The sequence below is a fragment of the Vicugna pacos genome, chromosome 2 (genome assembly GCF_048564905.1).
Source record: "Vicugna pacos chromosome 2, VicPac4, whole genome shotgun sequence".
Taxonomy (NCBI): Eukaryota; Metazoa; Chordata; class Mammalia; order Artiodactyla; family Camelidae; genus Vicugna; species Vicugna pacos.
In genome coordinates, this window is record NC_132988.1 from 13,694,214 (window position 1) to 13,712,355 (window position 18,142).

At 37.2% G+C, this 18,142-nt stretch overlaps 1 protein-coding gene across 5 annotated transcripts in view; it reads right to left on the reverse strand.

The window, feature by feature from the left end:
* Nucleotides 1-18,142, reverse strand: part of FHIP1A (FHF complex subunit HOOK interacting protein 1A) — a 228,095-nt gene that overhangs the window by 165,428 nt on the left and 44,525 nt on the right. For all 5 annotated transcript variants that reach the window (XM_031692593.2, XM_072975715.1, XM_072975678.1 and 2 more), the window contains exon 2: nucleotides 6,544-6,667. The gene's annotated coding sequence lies outside the window, so the exon portion shown is untranslated. The remainder of the gene's footprint in view (nucleotides 1-6,543; nucleotides 6,668-18,142) is intronic.

The window sequence follows — 18,142 nt, forward strand, 5'->3', positions numbered from 1 at the left end:
ATGACGGATCGTGGAGGGTGGGGCTGGCAAAGGCAGGCAAGTGTCATGATGCGGTTTACTACTAGGAAGAACAATACCCTCGCAATAATATACAGAAATAGATGGAAAGAGGACACCAATTAGAACAGTAGGGGCAAGAGATGAAAGAGACCAGGATTAGAATACTTACTCCACTGAAAGTGCAGAGAAGTAGAAATGTGCTTTTAAGAGAGTTTAGGAGGTGGGCGGGAGAGGACTAACCAGATGTGCAGGGGCAGGAGACGAGGTGAAGGGTAGTCCTAGATGTCTGGCATGGGGTACTGAGAAAGGCTGGCAGCGGAGCACGGCGACTAAGACTCCATACTCTGGGATTCCATCTCCACCAATTAATGGTTTTGTGATCTTGAGCTTCATGTGCTTCAGTTTCTGCATCTCTATAATGGGAATAATCATAAAATCTATCCCAAAGGATTTTGTGAGGAGTTACACAGAAGTTCTTAGAAAAGAGCCTGGCACATAGAAGATGCCGGGTCAATGTCAGCCATGTAAAGGGGGACGGTGATGGCATTCTCCAAGACAGAGGACATGACGGGGTGGGTGTGGGAGCACAGATTTCAGGGGAGAAGAATGATGAATTCAGTTTCGGGTATGTTAACCTGATCTGCCTGCAGGACATCCGAGAGGCAGCCAGTTATGTGGGGCTAGTGCTCAGAGGAGAGTCGAGAGTCAGATGCTGCTTTATAAAGGGTGGTGTTAAGGTGACATCTGAGCAAGGATCAGGCAGACATGAAGAAGCAGGCCCCGAGGGGACAGCGTGCAGTGGGACATGGAGAAAAGAACTTGGGCAGTTCCTGGGGAATGCCAACACATGAAGGGTAGACAGAGGGAAGAAAGACCAGAAAGGAGCAGCCGCTGAGACAAGAGGAAGACTCAAAAAATAATACTTCTCTGTTAAAGAGACAAAAATATGAATGACAGTGAGATGAGGGAACCAGCACAGGGAACCAGCTTAGAGACTGGAAATAAAGGGTGGGGATAAAGAGATCTCAATAGAAAGTAGCATTCCCCAAGAACCAGTATTTAAGATTGTTAATTTTTTAAAATAAATTACCTAGAGGAACCACATAATGAAATCTCCAAGTTTATAAGAGTCAGAAAGCTCTTTCAGCATACAAATTGCCTTACCAGTGAGGATATAAACCTCAGTAAAATCTCATGTAATCTGAGTGGGCAAGAAAGAATCATATTTTCAAGGAAAGAAACCAGAACATAATGGCTTCTGTGGGAAAAAAAAAATCCAAACTGCAATTGTGAAAATAAAGTTCTGGCCCCCAAGCTTCCAGTTACTGAACCTAAAAAAGCCACTTTAAGTCACCTCACTTTGAGGCTTAAAGGGAACTCAGAGACATCCACTGGTCCAGATCGTAGATATGAGAACTATTTTGGAAAGCTTGCCCGGAAAGCAGATAACTGAGTCATCCAAGACCACTGAATCAGAATCTCAGGGTTTGAGGTTAGGAAGAATGTACTGCTTTCTGAAATTGTTTAAACAAGCTCACCAGATAATTCATGTGCACACCAACATTTGAGAACCCCTGATCTATCTGATCAGGAGACCAAGGGCCAGAGAAAATGAATGGCTGGGACAACAGCCCACAGCTAACAGGAGTGTCTAGAACAGTTATTAAACGTTCACATGCAGCGTGGAATCACCCAGAGAACTTGTTAAATATGAATTTTTGAGCTCTACTCGCGGAGTTTCTGATTCAGCCCAGAATTCACATTTCTAACACGTGTCCAGGTGAGGCTGCTGCTGCCCACCTGGGGACCACACTTTGAGAACCTCTGGACTAGTCATCAAAGACTTTTCTCTGAGCACATCAATTCAATGTAGCCCATACCCTTAAAGAAAAGGCAGGAGGGTATTTCAGGAATGATGTGGACAATGAACTCGAGAACATGAAAAAATATAAATTTCACACATGAGCCATTCTGGTCAATTGGAAGAGACAGAGAAAGCTGGAAAAGATCCAGACTACCCTAGAATGAAATGATAGGGGCTAGGGGACATGATGAGAAACAAAAATGACTGAATAAATAAAAAGATGAAATTCACAAAATAAGGTAGAGACAGGTCATGATTTTAAAATCTATAAAAAGTATGGAAAGACACATGCAGAATGAACAAATTTCAGAATGACAGCATGAGGCAGCTATTTTGATTTTACTCTAAGAAGTCATTCTTAGGCAACTTTTCATTATTTACTCAGAAAATCTAAGCTCAAGCCAGTCTTGAGGCTAGATTTTTATTCAAAACCACCTTGGAAAATGGTTCCCCAATGGTTCCATACAAAGCCATGGAAGCCACAGAGAAACATTCGCCACCCCACGTCTGCATGACTCTGACATTCCAGTATTACATTAGAAAGAACAGCATTCTAACACTGCTCTAACTGCTACTCTTTTCTCAGGTAGACAGCTCTTAACCCTGAAACACTGCATTGAGATACATAATTCTGTCAACAGCTCAGAATAATTGTAATTGCCTCTGTCTACTTGCTATTTGTCTCACTGTTCTGAGAACACATCCAAAATCTGTAACGGATGAATTCTACTGACAGCATCTCCTCGAGACTGTCATACACATTTTACATCATATTGTTTTCAATCCTTTCCAAGCCCATTCTCTGCCTGTGGTTCTTGCTGTGCTACCTCTAGTATCTGCTGTCATTTCCTCCGAAGAAGGTAATGCACCTGAGTGTTAGATCCGGGCATTATCCGTGTTACTCCTACACCCAGTTAAGCTGCTCCCTCTGCCTTCTAAGTATCCTTGCCCAGGCTGTCCTCTTTGTTACATTTATTTGCTTTTGTCCTCTCGCCACCCAATTCCCAACACCCTTCTGTCCTCCAAAAAATAACCTTACTTCCAAAGACACAATATTTGGTTTTTGACCTTTTCAAAGCCAGTGTAAATATCATTTTGTCAACACACATACTACTTTTCAGAACTAAGAGGCAAAACAGGTTCCAAGTAGCTCCTGCTACACAGACAGGTGAATAGTTTGAGCTGGCTTTAGTTCTTCCCAAGACTTATTACTGGCTATTCTTTACCATGAGAATGTCGATTTTGCTTACGGCTTTGAAACTAAAGTCCCCTAAGATGTTAGAGGATCTCTCCTTGGCCAGAGTTCATTGTGATTAACACTGTAACAGGATACACACATACACACACACAAATACACCTCGACCAGAAGACCAAAACTCTGAGAGTTTAACATAATCAAGTTCCAAATACAAGAAGTCACTGTCCACCAAATAACTAACATAAAACTTAAACACAGGCTCTATGCCTGCCTACAATTATTCTAAGGTGAGCTGTGAATCTTATGCCACGTCTTCTTGTTTCTGAAATGCATTCTTAATTAGAAACAAGAGACTTCATAGGAATTGCTACGTAGACACAACATAGACATTTATGACTGTCTGCTTGCCCTTTCTTTAACCTAAACTGTCTTTAAAAATATAAACTTCACTTCAACTAACAGTGGTGGGAAAACCAGATATCCACATGCAAAGGAATGAATTGGGACCCTTACTTTACACCATATACAAAAATTAACTCAAAGTGAATCAAAGACCGAAGGTAAGACTTAAAACTACAAAACTCTTAGAAGAAAACATAGGGGAAATGCTTCATGATTTCTTGGATATGACACCAAAAGTATAGGCGACAAAAGTAAAAATAAACTGGACTCATCAAAATTTAAAACATCTGTGCATCAAAGGACATAGTCAACACAGTGAAAAGGCACCCTATGGAATGGGAGAAAGCATTTGTAAACCATACATCTGATAAAGGATTAATATCCAGAATATATAAAGAACTCCTACAACTTAACAACAAAAAGATAAACGACCCAATTAAATCATGGGCAAAAGACTTGACTAAACATTTCTCCAAAGCAGGTATACAAATGGCCAATAAGCATATGAAAAGATGTTTAACATCACTATTCATTACGGAAATGTGAACCAAAATCACGAGCTATTACCTCACACATATTAGGATGGCTATTAAAATAAAAACGGTTTTTTTGAGGTTGTGGAGAAACTGGAATGCTTGTGTACTATTGATAGGAATATAAAATGGTGTAGCTGCTGTGGAAAACAGTATGGTGGTTCTTCAAAAAATTAAAAGTAGAACTACCATATGATCCAGCAATTCCAATTCTAGATATACACCTAAAATAGCTGAAAGCAGGAATTCAAACAGATACTTATATACATGCACAAGCACCATTATTCATAATAGCCAAAAGGTTGAAGCAACCCAAACATCCATCAGTGGATGAATGGATACATAAAATGTGATGTGTGCATGTGTGTGTATGTGTGATAGAATATCATTCATTCAATCTTAAAAGGGAAGGAAATTCTAACACATGCTACAATATGGATGAACCTTGAAGACACTATTCTAAGTGAAATAAGCTAGTCACAAAAAGACAAATACTGCATGATTCCACTTCCATGAGCTATCTAGAACAGTTAAATTCACAGAGACAGAAGGTAGAATAGTGGTTAACAGGGACTGGGGGAGGGGAAAATGGGGAGCTGTTTAATGGGTAGAGTGTTTTTGCAAGATGAAAACATTCTGGAAATCATTTGCACAACAATGTGAATATACTCAACAATACTGAACTATATACTTGAAAATAGTTAAAATGGTAAACTTTGTGTTATGTATTTTAAAACAATTTTCAGGTATAAATTTAATAAAATATTTTATACCAATAAATGGTAGCTTTCTGTTGTGTATTTTAACACAATTTTTAGGTGTAAACTTAACAAAATATTTTATACCAATAAGTTAAATATTTGAATAAGGAAACAAGTATCTGAAGGTAATAGCCTTAACTTATAAATCTATAGTTACTTTTTTATTTTACACAAAGTACACTATCTCTTAAGAGAACATATAATTGTGTACAGCTTTTAAAGTAAAGGAATAATATGTCTGTAGAATTGAAATATCTAAAAAATAACACACTTGATACACAAAGCTTACCTTCTGTAAAATTAATAACTCTACAGGAAGGAGTACTAAAGACTGTACATGGTAATGAAAATAACATCCTATCAAACTCTAATAGTTGATGTTAATATTCCCTTTCATTCAAAGAGCTTTGTAAAATCTCAGTATGCTATAAAGAAAGGATTTCATTCGTTTAAACCATAAATTGCACAGCAAAGCTTTCATCACAATGTTTACTGGAAAGTGCTGGACTGGGTGCTAGTGTAGCGCAGCACGGATTCCAGGGGCCGCCAACACCTACCCTGTTACTCTTCACCCTTTACTTGAGTGAGATACCTGAGGTACAATCACTAGCAAATCTGAAGAGCAGACACTTCATAAAACTTCGTATTTGGTACCCAGATGTCAAAAACAGATTTATCCATTTGCATCCAAGGAAACATATATCCATTCTGAATCCAGACACAGAGTTCAAAGTACAGCTTATTCAGTTATATTGTCAATTTGATCTAATAATAAACTGCTTGAGAACATAACCCTGTGTCCAAACAGTATACTAAAAATACTGACACTGTTTTTTTCAAAGCAAAAATCAAGGTGATTGATCAAAAAATACAAAGATTAGGTAGAAGTACAATTTTACTGAGTTGGGGGTGTCAATCTTTGGACGTACTTACTTGTAAAATGCAGATTCCCAAATCCTTCTCTCTACCACACTGATGCGGATTCTGACACACTAGATTGGGGCCTATTAATTTGATTTTTTAAGGGGGGTAATTAAGTTTGTTTGTTTGTTTATTTATTATTTTTTATTTAACAGAGGTCCTGGAGATTGAACCCATGACCTCGTGCATGCTAAGCACACACTCTACCCAGTGAGCTATACCCTCTCCCTGATTTAATGTGCATTTTTAACAAGCACTCATTAATAACACTTTAAGAAACACTGCAAAACACACCTTCAATAAGATGAAAATTACAAAGACTTAGACATACACTTTAATAATTAAGTTAAATCTCATCTTATTCAACCTGATACACACAGGAACCCTTCCTACAATATTGACAGATTGACATATTGATTGATTTTTATAAGAAATAATATCAATATTTACATACAAACAAATAGCATATGCTTCTCTTTAAGCTACAAGTCTAATCACTTATTTTAATAATACTACCATTGTTTGAAACTCAGAGTCTTAGAATTAATTCAGAACTCTTAGAACTAACTTTCAACATACTGTATAAGCCTTCAAACATATATAAATTACAAAAAGAGAAACCTATATATCCTGTCTCCTCCTGTACCTCTTTGGAGCAGTTCCTCAGAGCTGTCTGAGAGGCTGTCTCCCAGGCGATGGTCCTCAGTAAGGTATCGGAATAAAACTTAACTGGCAACTTTTAGGTAGTGCGTTTTTCTTCAGTGGAAACTTGGATATGTCAATTCAATTAGGCTTATTTGTTTTAAGTTTATTACTGACCATTACTGAACACACGTCACCAGTAAGAAGAAAAGAAGACATTACCTATGACTGCTCTCTTGCACAGCCTTCTGCTGGGTTGTATCTGCTCACTTCAGTCTATCAGAGGGGCAGAGAAGACTGCTCCAACACTTGGCACTGCTGGCAACTCCCAGAAGACTTCCAAAATCTATAGAAAGGAATAAATAAAAGTCCCACAATCATTAATAAATCACAAAAACTCTATCTAAATTTCTCTAGTTTTTCCTCTCCTCCAATTTACCACCATTTGTAGTGCATTGAATGGGAGCATTCTTCTCATATTGCACTTATCATTAAAAAAAAAGTCAATATGAAAACAAATAGATGTATGTATGTTTGTGTGTGTGTATATACATACATACATACATACATACATGACTGGGACATTGTGCTGTACACCAGACACTGACACATTATAATTGACTGTACTTCAATTAAAAAAAGTTACAAGCAAAAAGTGAATATTTATTTAGAAATATGAATGCTAGCCAAAAATGAGAGACTCCCACTGGGTAACAGAAAGAATTCTTCTATCCTCTGAGAGACGGTTAGTAATAATACAGTTCTTTCAGAAGAGGAAAAAAAAATGTGAAACAAAACAAATCCATATCCATGCATCAACAGCATCATATTATAATGACAAAGAAATATAAAAGAGCAAGGAGAGGACCAGAGATAACTTTCATAACCTACTTGTTTTTCAATGTGCAGTACTCCCAAAATAGTCCCTGGCACCTCTGACCTATCTAGAGATTGACAGTGGAAAGTTCAGTTTTTGCCATCTCATGGGCAGAGTTCACTTTGGTCTTAGACACACATCTCATATCATCAGGGTTATCTGGGAAGATCAGTTTCACAACACAAATGCATGACTTAATCCCTGCTGTACAATCAGAAAAACATGAGCTTGAAGAAGGCTGGGAAATTAACCTCTCTGGGAGAAATAGTACAGAGAACACTCCGTAGAGATGTTCTGGACAACAGAGCAAAGAGGTTTACTCCAGACACTTAGAATATAAAAGTCAGAAGCTAATGCAAATGCTAAACAAACTGCAAGAAGCCACTATTCTAGATCAAAACAGGTGGAAGCTAGAGAAAATGTCCAAGAAAAAACCTTTTTAAGAAAACAATAAATACTATACTTATATTATATTTAAAGCATGGAAACCATTTAAATGCCCAATAACTGGGGAAGAGATAAACAAATTTGACAAAATGACATAATTTACTTAACCACTATTTTGTCAGCCATTAGAAAATTTTAATGAGTTTCAATAAAATGGGAAAATGCCATTTATCGTGTAAAGAGGAGAGAAAAAAAAGAGTACAATGTTGTAACTAAACAGGATCGCAACCACTTCTGCAAAGCAAGAAACAGGAAGCAGTTTGTTCTGATATAGTTGTAAGTATTATTTATAAGTATTTCCCCAACTTTAGATATTATTTATAAGTATTTCCCCAACTTTAGATGGGCCAAGGTGAGTAAGTAAACCAGGGTCTAGTACAACAAACAGGCCTTTCACTCTCTCTGATGAGGCACTCATTAATATAATAATTTTTCTGCAGTAGTCTAGTATATTAAAAGATGCTTCCCTAGAAGCCACCATAAGGGGTTTTGTGTGTGTGTGTGAGTTTGACCTATAGACACCACAAAGACTTGGAATGGAATACCTTCTCTTATAACAAATGTTTCATGAAATGGAAAAAAATGGTCGGGTCGGGGGGCGGGACCTCAACGTGACCTAAATCTTCAAACCTGAGCACAGTAGTGGTAATTCCCCAGGCACAAGAAGAGTGCGTACAAGGCCTGAGAAGCAAAGGATAACATTTCACCATGCAAATAAACAAATTCTTCACCTTACAATTTCATCAGTACCTTCAAATCTGCCTTTTTCACTAAGTAATTATTAAGCACCTGGGACCTTGCAGTATATAATTCATAACCAAATCTCTGGGCATTTAATTGCAAGAGGTTTCACAAGTATCAGAATTCTGCTTCTTCATAATCCCACATGAATAGTTTTATCATCATGTACTGGAAAGGGACAAGCTCTCCTACTGCCTCTTAAGAACTACAGATTGCTTCCAGATGCTTTTCAGGTGATTTCAAGCCTTTTCTCATTCTGTGGCTCTTGAATTATGAAAGGACATCTCTAATTCATGAGAAATTCCTCTCCCATTTTTGTGTCCATTATCACACATTCTCCCCTTACACTACATTTTAGGCGCCCACACACATGTACTTTTACTTAGGTAATCAGGCATCCCTGTGTATCAGTAAGGGCTTTACTGGGAACTACTCATATTTTACCATCATAATTCCGCCAATAGCAACACCTTCAAAGGAAGCTGAGTCCCTTGACGGTAATGTACAGAACCACATGGAAAGGAAGGTTAAATGGAACTTAAGTGAACAGGAAGGACTCTTAAAATTCATTGGGTCTTGATGATTCTCTCACTGTCATCTCATTTAAAAACAAAATATGTCTCCTTCTAAAAAGGGGTGGGGGAGCTGGTGGTTAACAATTCAGTCACATTCGAATCTCTGCCCAGGCAAGTACTTCTAACAAAACATTCTACTTCCACATAATAAAATCAACTTCAGGCCCATAATCCTTCTGCACAAGAGCTATGTCACATCCCTAATTTCAACAGAGGAACAAAATTTAAACCTCATTGCCAGATAGCATAAATGCAGTGAATTCAGACTTCTACTGTGCTGAGTTCAGAAATCTGCTAATAGGCAGCGAGTGCGCAAAAAGCACAGCAAGCCACCGAATGAACACTGTGTGTGCTGTGGGCGGGGTGGGAGGGGGTAAGATAATTAACAGCCACATCACAGACTTCTCCCTGTATTGGTGAAATGAATGCAGAGGGGCGTTTATACAGGAACTGTGGATTTATCCACAGTGCTGTATTAATTGACCCATGTTATAATCAAGTGCCTTCCTGGAGGGTAATTAACAAATCAATCAATCAAGTACAAGTCTTGAACAATTTAAGAAGTTTTCAAATACACAGAGTTGGCTATGAGCTAATTATTGAATAATTTCATTCTCCAAAGAGCTGAACTGAGACAGGTTATACTCACGTGTGGAAACTTGCAGAGTAGAATAAAATACTCTACGTAGGCCCACAATCTTCACTGACTCCATTTAAGCATGTTGATAATCACTCAAGAGTCTTAAAAATGGATGGACCTAAACCCTATCCCAATGGACCTAGAGATTATCATACTAAATGAAGTAAATCAGAGAAAGACAAATATCATATGATGTCACTATACGTAAAATCTAAAAAAAAAACCAAAAATACAAATGAACGTATTTACAAAACAGAAGCAGACTTACAGACATAGAAAACAAACTTATAGTTACCAAAGGGGAAAGGTGGGGAGGGATAAATTAGGAGTTTGGGATTAACAGATACAAACTACTATGTATAAAATAGATAAACAACAAGGACCTACTGTATAGCACAGGGAACTTATTCAAGATCTTGCAATAATTATAATGAAAAATAATAGACATATATAATTAAATCACTTTGCTGTACACCTGAAACAACTATAAATCAACTATACTTCAATTAAAATAAACAAATAAATTCTAAAAATAAATAAACCAAGTCCCTGAATTTCAAAGATGATAAAAATGAAGCCCAGGGAAGCTAGGGGACCTGCTGAAAATTAAACAGCTGGTAAACCATGAAGACGGAGGTAGAACCCATATCTCCTAACCCACGGTGACGCTATCTTCTCCACATTAAACTCCCAACTCCTCAACTTTCTACCCATTAGGTAGATTTCATTCCTTCCCCCAAACAGCAAAACCTTTTAAGCTTTGGGAAAAGTTAAATCAAAAGAAGCTTCAATCTGCAATTTCCATTCAATCAATCCCTGAGATTTTACATGAATTACATACATTCTTTTCTTTACCCAAGACATCCAGTGTAATTTGGATGACTTTAGGAAGGTCTCAACCACGAAACAAATAAGTGAGCTGCAGCATATCACTAAGAAATATGCTTAGTTTTGTTTAATCCAACGTTTCCCAATCTTATCGGACATCGCTTTGCAGAGCCTGTACTGACATCCTCCAAGAAGCATCCTTCAGGAAGCACATACAGCATTTTTGATGAATAACATGAGTATGGGCACCCACTAAGCAGCATTTATAGTGAGAACAGCTTCCTCCTCCAGACCCAACTGTTAAAAAATCAACTTGAGAGATAAAGGAAACCTGTGATTACAATGAAAATAACCACCAAGTAATAAATACTAAGTGCAAGGTAATGTGATTAGTACATTTTTTTGAGAAGGAGTGGGGTCGTCTTCAATCATTTATATGTGGAATCTAAAAAATACAACAAACTAGTGAATAAAACAAAAAGAAAGCAGACTCACAAATACAGAGAACAAACTAGTGGTTACTAGTAAGAAGAGGGAAGAAAGAGGGGCAAGATAGGGGTAGGGGAACAAAGAGTTATTATGGGATTATATGAAATCATGTGTGTGAAACTTTCGAAAATGGTGAAGCACTATAAAATTTAAAGAATCTTTTGTTCAATTAAAAATAATTCAAGTTATACTCCCCAGAGCCTGCATCGACTCTGCATTTGTTCATAGACAAGCAAAGTATTTTTAACACAAATAAACATATCACATACATTGCTCTCTACCTTGTATTTTTCACCAAACAACATATGTTGGCAATGTTTCCAAAAGTGACGCATAAAGAGATTCACTGGTATTTTTATGACTGCAGTTTTCTAACATACAGCTGTAACACCACACATTAATTCAGTCTCCCATGGATGAACATTTTGGTTGTTTCCAATCTTTAGTTATTTTATAAACACTACTACAAAAAATATTTTTGTACATAAATGCATGTAATAGGTATGCATATATAGGATACATTCATAGTACACATGAATGTTTATCTAGAAGAATGTATTTGTATCTAAGATAAATTTCTAGAACTGGAGTTCCTAGTCAAACGATACGAGATTTTTCATACTATAGATTTTGTCAAATTGCCCACTAAAGAGACTATTGTTTTGCACTCATACTCTTACAGAGTAGGTTATACAACTCCTTAATCTTTTCCTGCCTAATAGTGATAAATGGTACCGCAGGTCAGCTGTAGTGTGCATATCTCTTATAATGAGTAGCGCTTAAGCATCTTCTTCATATTTTTAAAAGACACTGTTATTTCCCTTTCTTTACAATATTTATATCCTTTGTCCATTTTTCTGGGCTGTTGGACACTTTCTTATAGATCTGTAGAAGCTCTTTATTAAGGAAATTAGTGGTTGGTGATAAAAGAACCAAAAAATTTTCCCAATTCTCTTATTCTTTGTCTTTCCTTATGCAGGACTTTTTTCAGTTAGGTTGTTTTTAATGTAATCAAGTTCATCAATCTCTTTTCTGTCTTACTTAGAAAGCCCATATGTATTCCAAGATTATAAAATAACCTTCCTATGCTTTCTTCTACAATTTCATTTGTTAAATTTCTCTTTAATATAGATCAATTTTGGCTAAACATTTGAGGTGCTGCTCTAAGTAGCTTTTTCCATTCCCCCTAGATGGCCACCTGGTTACCCCACTACTATTTATTGAACAGGGCTTCTTTCTCTAATTACCTTGAAATGCCATCTTTTTTTTTAATTAATTAATTAATTTTTTTGAAGTACAGTCAATTACAGTGCCTCTATTTCGTATACAGCATAATGTCCCAGTCATGTGCATAAATAATGTTTGCTTTTGTATTTTTCCCATTAAAGGTTATTACAAGATATGGAACATAGTTCCCTGTGCTGTACAAAAAAAACTTTTTTTAAAATCGACTTTTATATATAATGGCTAACATTTGTAAATCTCAAACACCCAAATTTATCCCTTCCCACCCCTTTTCCCCGGTAACCATAAGATTGTTTACTGTCTGCGAGTCCGTTTCTGTTTTGTAGATGAGTTCATAGTGTCCTTTTTTTTTAAAGATATCACACATGAGTGATAGTATATGGTATTTTTCTTTCTCTTTCTGGCTTACTTCACTTATCTCTAGGTCTATCCATGTTGCTGCAAATGGCATTATTTTATTCTTTTTTATGGCAGATTAGTATTGTAAAAATACACCACAATTTCTTTATCTAGTCATCTGTCGATGGACACTTAGGTTGCTTCCATGTCTTGGCTGTTGTAAATAGTGCTGCTGTGAAAACGGGTGCATGTGTCTTTTCAACTTAGAGTTCCCTCCAGATACATATTCAGAAGTGGTATTGCTGGTTCCTATGTTAAGTCTATGAAATGCCATCTTTATAATATACCAACCATGGTATCTGGTAACATCAATGTTTTAATTATTGTAGCCTTACAGTATGTTTTAATCTCTTTTTCAGAACTGGCCTAGCTATTCGTGCTTACTTATTTTTCCATGTGAACATAGAATAAGTTGGTTTAGCCCCCCAAAACATCCTGTTGTTATTTTTACTGGAATTACATTAAACATACACATTAATTTAGAGAACTTGCATCTCTATATCCAAGAATATGACAGGCCTTCTCACATCTCTTTTGTATCCCTCAGGAGCATTTTTAAATGCCTTCATATACATCAAACATATTTCTTAAGTTTATTCTTAGGTATTTTATCCTTTTTCAAGCTAATGGTTTTTTCTTCCACTACATTCAAACTAATTGTTGGTATATATGAAAGCCATGAATGTTGACACATTACTTTGGTTTCCAGGCACATTTATAAATTATCTTATTCTTTATAATTAGCTTTTCACTTGATTCTCTTGGGTATTCCAGTCATAGGCCTACCTATTATTTACAAATAATATCTGTTTACTTCCTTCCTGGTTTGTGTACTTTTATAACTTTATTTTCTTTCTGTTGTCCAACTCCATTAACTTGTGATTCCAAAACACCATTAATAAATAGTAAAAACAGTCGACCTTATTGTGCTCCTAACTGAAATGGGAATGGTCTCAAATTTCCTATTAAGTCGGAGATGGTTTTTAGATTGAGATGGACATACTTTGCTAAGGATATTTTCCTACTATATTTTGAGGGTTTTTAAAATATCAATAATCAATATTGAACTTTATCAGATGCCTTTTTTTAATAAAAAATGATCATATGTCATTAAACATAAGATGATGAATGTCTGCAATAAATATCATACTACTGAACCCTTCATGGATTCCTAAAGCCATTCTCATTTGTTCCAGCATATTGTTCTTTTACTGTGTGCAGAACGCACGTCAGCCCTGTCCCCTCCCTCCACTGTCTCAGCAGCCCCATTGGGTGTGCGTCGTCCAGGGCTGCGTGGACCCCCACCCGCCAGATGCCCACTCTCCTCGCTGACCCCCAACCCCTGCCCGCCCCTTCCATGACTGTGCGGTGCCTGCCAGACTTGCTGGGCCCTGAGATGTTCTGTCCCCACGTATCCTCATGTATCCTTCCTCTCCCTGCTGACACGTCACCTGCACACAGAGGCCTTCCCGTCTACTATTCACCCACGTAAACCCGAAAGAAACCAACTTCTGATCCTGTCACTCTACCCCTGACCCTGTTCTGTTTTCATTTGTAGCAGCCACCACTCTCTCACATATATTTTATCTAACTTCCATTCATTTATGTTCCATTTTCCCCAGGAGCATGTAAGCTCCGTGAGAACAGGAGTTTCATCTGCTTTGCTCACTGCTCACCTCCCAGCACCAAGAATGGACCTGGCAGAGAGAAATTACTATTTGCCAAATGACTGAATGAACAAACGAATGCATGAATGAACACCTGTTTTATAGACAGGAAAGGTGAGGCTTAAGGAGATTAAGGAAAACCATATACTGGCAGAGATAGGGCTGAAACCCAAGTTCAACTCCCAATACCCTGCCTTTAACCCTGAAACAGACGATGGTGATTTTAGGGCATAGAAAACGCTCATAAAATCTTCCTCATACCAGAGTGCAAGTTAGTGACTCCACTGAAAGTAGATGGTCCCTGTACAAAGGAAGCAAGAGAATCAGAAGACAGCCTCCAAAGAATTCCCTGGAACATATAGGCATGATATTAAGGCAGCTCTCCTCTCTGAGAGCCTCACAGCAAGCATCACGAAGCTCTGACCTTCCTCCACACATGTCCTTGGATATCCAGGAGGTAAAACCAGATGCTTCAAGATGGAATGGCCATTGAACACATGACTCCTACTGGTGCTGGCAGACACAAGTACTAGACGTGCACTCTCCCAGGGACTGGCCATGTTATGACCAGTACAGACACCAAGGACCTGGCTTTGAGAAATTATCCGCTCCTTCAAAGCCTAATAATCATTTTTGGTCTCAGTGAGGGTGATTTACAATTACATGTTCATGGGCTTTCCTTCTTCTAGCACTGGGATACTTCCTTGAACCAACTTTATGCTACAAATAAAATTTCACAAATCATTTCTGACATTAAACAGTCTCTTTAATTTCTTTTTTTCAGAATTCAGTCAAACCCTGTATTTTAGAACTGTGGGGCTGATCCAACGATGCAATGTGTCATATTTAATTCCATCAGTGTAAAGCATAATGAGTGAAAATTTGAGCTAGTGAGGCATAACTAAATGTTTTGAACCTGTGCATTTACAAAGCCAGGCTCGTTTATGTTATGTCTAAATAGTAAATAAAATCATTTCCAACATTTCACTATCAAATTACAGTAATTTTTCTACCAGCACACACTTGAAGAATGCCACAAAAGGGTTTTTTTAACAGTTCATTTTATTGTTGCTCATAACCTTCTAAATATTTCTCCGTTGGCTTCTGCTCAAAGGTAAATAGAAGGCAGTAAAATTTATGGAAAAATGTATTCAACTCCTTAAAATACATCAGCCAAAAGAAAAAAGTCTTTAAAGCTACATTATGAGTTTTGAACTGAAATCTCCTTCTTCACTTAGTCCCCAGTTTCAATGATAGGTAACAAAACTGACAGACTGGTCTAGTTCCAAATCACCTCCTCGACAGAGCCCAGCTCTCCCATCTCAAATTCTCACCTTGGTCAGGGCCAGAGTAAACACCTGTCCTTCACATTTTTACACAACGTCACTTTGTATGCCACAAATACAAGCTTTCACACTGGAGAGGAAGCAAATTCCAGTGCACTGGACAAATCCTCACTCTCTTGAACCAGCCTGTTGATTGTTGCCTTGACTTTCTCAGCTGTCAAGATAGTGAAAGGAGGAAAAAGTCCTTTCTGTAAAACTGTAAAGTGTAATCAGATAAGCTTGTCCTTTAAGCAATTCACATAGAGAGAAGTAAAATAAAACTCCAGGTAAGGTTTAAAATTTGGCCATAAAAAAATTACGTTCTAGCCCTTGACCAGCATGTCACAAGATTTTAATAAAACAAGATTATTAAAGTGAAGTCAACTGAAGTCAATTCTTACATTTCATGGGCCAAGGAAGAGACATTAAAGAAGAATTCTTAAAAATAACATTTAAAAGATACCATACTTTGCCAACTTAAGAAGAAAATGACAATTGTACCAGTTCAGAAATGCCTTAGAATAGGGAAGTGAGGGAGTCTAATGAGTATAACTATAAAAAAAGGAGACTAAAGTCTTAAAATTAAAAACAGTACTGAGAAAAATTCCCCTTCATAAAACTCAGTTTAATATAAGAAAATACTGTATTCATCCTGCATAATACTGTTTCATTTCATTTAGTCTTCTAAGAATTTTAGAGATCTCTATAAATATTGTCCACTTAACTCTTCATTTACAAGTATAAAAAGAAAATGCACTGCTATTATCACTTCAAACATGCAAGAGATTTTAGTAACAACACCAAAAAAAGATGAGGTATGAAGTTTCAGGATATTTCAAAGCAAAGACAGGACGTATACTCTTTTGGCTGGGGCTTGCTTTTTTTTTTTTTTTTTAAGGAGATGGGGTAAAACATACAATAAAAATGAAAATATATGCAATACAGGACCGGCTTAAGTTAAGCAAACAGATCTGGAGTTTATTGCCAACAGTCTTACCACAGGCTTACAGGAAAAAATATGCTTGGCAGAATCCCAGCTGATGAAAGTACCTTTTTCACATCAAGTTTTATACCAAGTGCAAGTTTTATAACTCTTACAAATGGACTAACATCCGGCATCACCACTAACATTTCTGTATTTGAGTCTTAGAAGCAAGAAATTTTGAGAAGCACAAAGTAGCTGACAAAATTCTAACTTCCATATGAAATCCCCAACAGAAAACATTAAGACAAGGGAAGTGAGACAACTGGCTACACACACACACACACACAAAAACCAGAGCAAGAGGAAAAGCCCTTTCAGAGGTGGGCTCAAAAAACAAAGTGCAGTAAACGTCCTTAGTAGTCACGGGGCACCTTGTACATGTCTTTATTAATATTTGTTTATGTTTTTATCCCTAGGAGGCTGGGATCTCCTTCAAGGCAAGGACCTGGCTTTATATCATCCACTGAATTCAAATAAATGAACCAAGTGTTGAGTCAATTAACCTTTCTTAAATCCTCTTGACAAAAAATTTTCATGGCCTTTTGTTATATAAATTTTACTTCCATTAAAAAGATAACAAAAAAAAAAAATCATGGCCTAAACATATGTTAAAAGCCAAACAGCTGGAAAAGGGCTTTTTTTAAATTATTATGGCAAAAGTATTTTAAAGTCAGATCATAAGTCACTGGACTCCAACATAAGGGTAATATGTTTTATAATAAACAATAAACCATGTAATCAAACAAGTATTTCCTAACCTGACATATGTCCAGAGTCCTCAACTGTCCAAACAGGTGAGTGAATACACAACCTCAAAACACCCATTAACTTATGTGTGGTTTCTGGGACAGCTGACTGACATACTATTGAAACTTATTGACCTTCTTTGCTTAGAGGCAAACAGATTCCATAATACTAGGTTTCATCGTAGGAAACATGGATTAAGAGTGCTTGGTTTTTTTTTTTCTTTATGGAAAAAAATACACTAATTTTTTATTTTTAAAGAATGATACCAGGAGAGACCTAGAGTTAAAAGGAACTTGAACTTTGGGAACATGAAGAGGCCTGCTTTGCTTCAGGCTCCATTCTGGCCTCAAGTATTTGCATCTATTCTGCTTATTCTAAGAAATGTACAGTGTAATCTTGTTTATCTATTCTACAATTTTGAAATCCCAGTCTATCCCTTCCCACCCTCTACCCGCCCCCCCGGTAACCACAAGTCTGTATTCTCTGTCCATGAGTATAGCACAGGGAAATATACACAAAATGTTATGATAAATCACAGAGAAAAAAATGTGAAAAAAAAAAAAAAGAAATGTAAAGACCACCATCCTGGGCTGCGGGACTGACTTGTACACCCTTCAGAGGTCCTGACCAGGCACCCACCCTCCTCTCCCTTAATCTCCTCGGCACCTGCACCCACTGAGTCCCCTGAGATCGAAACAACAGAAAATCTCACACAAGTAAAAATGTGATCTTTGGCCTTGAGCTCTGCCTATGAAAGGACAAGTCCACAGCAGCCCACACGCCCCACGAATTAAAACCCTGAAGCAAAAATGCAATGAGCCACAGACAGAAGAAAACAATTTAGCAGAAGAATACA